General features: G+C 50.6%; 1 long non-coding RNA gene across 1 annotated transcript; it reads left to right on the top strand.

The window, feature by feature from the left end:
• Window positions 1–6: 6 nt before the first annotated feature.
• Window positions 7–4,567, top strand: LOC112472162. Its single transcript, XR_003043576.1, has 2 exons — window positions 7–1,817; window positions 2,508–4,567. It is a non-coding gene; the product is annotated as an uncharacterized LOC112472162 (long non-coding RNA).
• The last annotated feature ends 373 nt before the right edge of the window (window positions 4,568–4,940 follow it).

Here is a 4,940-nt window from a genome sequence, read left to right on the forward strand (position 1 = left end):
GAACCACGCAGCCCACGCCACAGTCCACATGCGCAAATGCGGACACCATCTCCCTGCCCCTTTCACACAGAGCTTGGCTCCCGCGTCCGAGTCTCAAAGAAGCGCATCTAATGAGCAGAACCTCGTTCACGTCAAAACCTGAACTGCAAGGGAGTCTGGAAAATAAAGATTTCCATTTTCCAGCCTCTGCACACTAGGAGTTGGCATGCGCACCCACCGTATCTGCCACAGTGACGGTTCCTAATTCCTAAGAGAAGCCTTCCAACCTGTGGGTTAAAGAAACGGACCTCTAAGGACAGGCAGCTCTAAGAACCTCTGACGCTGCAGGGAACAGAAGGAAGCAAAGTGCCCATCCGGGATGGCAAACCTCTCTCTCTGTCTATGAGCATGTGTGTCAGTCCAGATTCACTCCATCTGTCCCCTGGGGCGACCGCGGTCACAGGGCATTACAAAACTCGCAAACGGACAGGTGAAGTTGTAACACGGAGATGTGATGTGCTCAGCTGTCCCCAGACCCATAGCAGACTTTCACATTCTAAGCCTCTTTCCATGGAAACAACAAGAAGTATTCCAGAGGGAGGGCCCTGGGGGAGGGGAGGTGTCAATTTCGTCTTTACAGTGCGTACGTAGATTCGAAAAAAATTGTAAAGCAATGTGCGATTCCCCAGGAGAAGACCCCAGACTCCACTCAGAAAGGTGCCCAATGCCAGAGAATCACCTGGGTCACACGTCATTTGGCGTGCGTGTGTGTGTGCGTGTGCACGTGTGTGTGCGTGTGCACGTGTGCGTGCGTGCCGGGGCCGGGAGAGGAGGGGAGAATACACACTCTCCTCACTTTAGCCCCACTGCTGACAGCACTTAGTAGGGCTACAGTACAGGGATAATGAAAATGGTCCCCAGGCTGGCCTGCCACTGGGGCCGGCCTGCAGCCGACCAGCTCCCCGAGGGCAAAGCTGCAACTATGGCAACACCTATCAAGAGAACAGTCTGGAAAACTCCACTCATTCCTCTGCATGGCGGGAGAACAGGCCCTGCCCCTCACCCCGCCCTGCCTGGAAGGAAAAACTGAGCAGCGCGGGGCTCGCCCTCAGCCCTCAGCCCTCAGCCCTCAGCCCACAGAAGCACCTCGCTTTCTCTCTTGGACCCGGGTCCCTCGGGTCCCTCGCCCAAGCCTCTGAAGTCTGGATCTAATTACCTGCGATTTAACACTTTCCTACCCAGCTCGCCTCAGTGGGAGAGGAGAGGCAAGTACACACACCTCTCTCTCAACCTGACCAATTTGAAAGTCACCGTTCAAGTCCCTTCTCCAGGTCTTAACCCCAGAGGGACAGTGTGAATAGGAATTCATTCACTTAGGAAATACTGACAAAGGGCTTCTCTGGGAATGACATCTAGCAGAGTCCTGTGGCTGATGTAACAAAATGGGGAGCCTGAACAAAAGCACTACCATGCCGCCACAGCCGATTTGATGACCGGGATGCTTCCGAGTGACCAAACGGTGGGGCCTACGGCATGAACACGCTGGGCCCAGCACGATTCACGTCACGTGGGACCGATCCGAACAGCATGCTGTTAGCTGAAAACGTAGCTTTGCAGGACAGTTTGAGGGCGGGGAGTGTGATACCTCCAGCTTGTTCTTTTTTCTCAGTATTGATACAGCGTCCCTTAGAAGAGCTAAAACCTGAACACAGCCTCAGTGCCCAGCAACACGGTTACGCTTAAATCAGATGTACACGGGATACTACATAACGCGTGAAAACCATGATTTTGAAGAATATTAGATAAGATGGGGGAATGTAAAGCAGATTGCAAAATTGGTATGTAATAGGATTCCTTTCTTTTTTAAAAGATGTGTGTCTGGAGAGATGGGAGGGGAGGGGAGGAGAGGAAATACAGCTAGCTGTGTTTTAGTTTCTAAGGCAGGAGGCACTGGCTGGGGAAACTGCTGTCTCCAGAAAGATGTTTATGGGATTATTTCGATTTCCTTCTCTATACGCTACTATGTTATCTAAATTTTCTACAATGATTCTACTTTTACATTCTGGGAAACAGAACTCAAAATAGTATTCCTTAAAAGAACATGTGTGTTTATTGAGGGTCTGCCGTGAGTCAGGGATTATACGAGATACACTTCTTAAGCATCATCTTATTTGGCCCTCACAATAATTCTGTGAAACTACTATAATACTCATTTACGGAAGACACAGCTAAGACTCAAAAGCAGTTCCCTCGAGGTACCACAGTCAGTGCGATGTTAAGGTCTGAACTCTGATATTGTTTTCCTTTCTTTCTATCCTACATCTATCTCAAGGCACTATTTAAGTAAATTAAGAATCAAACGTGTCATATTTTCAAAAGAGTAAGACATCATTGTGGGCTGGGAAGGACCAGTCAGAGATTTCAGCTAAGAGGCGGGCTGTTGTCTGGTCCTTGAAGATTAGAAGAAATCTGGATAACAGCTAATATTTTTTTTACTAATGTTATTATTACTATTTAATATTATTAAGTCCTTACACATCCCAGGTTCTTCTGTCCTAATGCTTTACAAGTATTAAGTCCTTGGCTCCTCTCAACGACCCAGGAGGTAAATACCGTCACTGGCCCTGCTTTCAAGGCGATCTGACCAAGGTACGGAGCTGACAAGTGGCGGAGGCAGAATTTCGAACCTGGACCATCCAAGGGTTTAACGAAGCGCCTGCTGCCTCACTGGACGTGGCCGTGAGGACACAGAGGAACAGCAGTTCACAGAGCGCCTGGGAGGCCGCGCGAAGTCCGGCAGGCTACGCTCCACAGGTGGGCGGGACAGGAAAGGCAGGAGGTGATAAGCGGTGTGTGGAGTGTGGTGGCGAGGGCACCGGATTCAAAACTACACATCTAAGGTTTGGGTCGTTTCTGCTTTGGGGGATTCAGAGCCGGCCCTCCCGTCCACCAGGCGTTCATGGACGGTAAAAACGTTCCGGTGAGGCCTTACCTACTCTCCTCCAGCACTCACGATCCCATCGCATCTGGCTTAGGAAAGAGAAAGCAGGGCGGGGATCTGTATTTCTGAGAAGCGCTGAGCACAGAGGGAGGAAAACACCGACCTCTGCCAAGTCATAACAAAACCAAGGAGGGAGAAAAGCAGACGACAGGAACAGCGTCTGGGTGAGACAGGTGCCCCATGGACACTGATTCCTCTCGGTTCCTCCCAAGATTGCCACTTATCCACAAATGGCACGTTCCCCTGACCACGGCTATCCTGTATTTTTAAAGTGCATGAATGTGGGCAAAGTCCGGGAGGGGTTCTGTAAAAGTAAAAATGGTCGCGTTATTAAAGTCCCCCTTAACATTGTCGTATCACCCCTTCAGTAAGATCGCCCAAAGGGGGAAAATAATTTCAAGTAGCTGTCTAGACACAGAGCTTGTTCTGCTCAATGTAAAAGTCCCATTTGTCACATTGCCCAGAACAGCTCATCCGTGAGCAGCCCCGCGTGGCAGGTCCCTCTGCCAAGGCTCAACCTGCCCCCTGCACCCGCTTCAGACACTTCCCGCAAGGCAGGCTCCGTGAGCATTAACAGCATGAGCCTCCTGCCTGTTTTTCCAGAAAGAGAAGGAGGATGATTCAGCTTTGGTCTCTGCAGGGAGGACTCTGCTTTGTCCGACCCCGTTGTGGGTGACTCAGCGAACAGAGCCGGGTGTCTTGGCCTTCTTACAAATATTACCAGTATTGAAATTTCCTTGCAAAGATGGGATTTGAAGTACTGCAGGAAGGAGCAAATGACACGGAAAAATGCAGTCACTGGCCTGCACAGAGTCCGCAGGCTGGTGGGACGGCAGCAATGCCTGTCCGAGCGACAGCGCGAGACAGTGTGTCAGGCAAAGAGACAGCACGGCGGCGAGCGGCGGATGCTGGTGTCAGCTCCGAGGGCTGCGGGTTTCCTGGAGGAAAGTTTCTGGCAGGACGGGGTGAGACGCGCAAGAGGCACACGCGGAAACGACGAAGGCAGGAAGGGGCCGAGCAGAGCGTGGGGAGGACAGAGAGGCCTGGCCGAGGTGGCCGGCGTGCTGTCAGGTCGGGGACGGCCGCGGGCTCCATCTCAGCTGGTGGCAGGTGGGGGCAGGTAGGTTTGCGCAAGGTGTCTGAGCAGGGCAGTGACATGTCCGCACAATTAATCAAGTGACACAGAATGACAGACGGTGGAGAGACTAGAGAGTGGCCTCCAAGCTAAGCGTCTGCACTTACTGCGCAGCTGTGAAAACAGAAAGATCTCGATGCGCTGATTCGGAATCATCTCCAAGACCCGAAGTTAGAGCGAAAAATGAAGCACAGAATAGTGTCTGTCTGTCTGTCTGTCTGTCTGTCTGTCTGTCTATCAAACTACCATTTGGAGGGAAATGACAATGGGAAAAATACGTACATAATCACTTACAAATACAAGAACCCGATAAAACTGGATGCTCCCCCGAAGGAAAGGGGTGGCTAGGGGAACAGGAAGTGGAAGGAATAGGTATGTGTCCTTCTGTCTCTTCGAAATTTGAATCCATGTAAAGATATTTAAAAATTAATAAAACGTTGCTTTAAAAATAATTCATTGCTTTTTAAATGTAATTTTCCTGTCTTTAGTAGACACGTATTGTTTTAATAATTACGTCTTAACATTAGTTTTTTAAGATTCTAAGTGCATATTATAATAACCCAAGGAAGAGAAATTAAAGTTTGGCCTGGAGTACTAGAGGCAGAGCGTACGAGCGAGGTGGATGCAGCATATTTCATCCCCAGGGCCCCGTATGCCTGAGCTTGTCGCCCTGAGCTGCTCACCCTGTGCTGGCCTTAGGGGTGAGGGGTGGGGACAGAGCCTCCGCAGAGCGCCACCTTACTGGATGGTGTCCTTTAACACAGTTTTCTGTTAGAACAAGCAGATCTCCTCCAGGGTGCTCCTCGCGGCCCCATTTCTCAGGTC

This window comes from Pteropus alecto, unplaced genomic scaffold (assembly GCF_000325575.1).
Source record: "Pteropus alecto unplaced genomic scaffold, ASM32557v1 scaffold49, whole genome shotgun sequence".
Taxonomy (NCBI): Eukaryota; Metazoa; Chordata; class Mammalia; order Chiroptera; family Pteropodidae; genus Pteropus; species Pteropus alecto.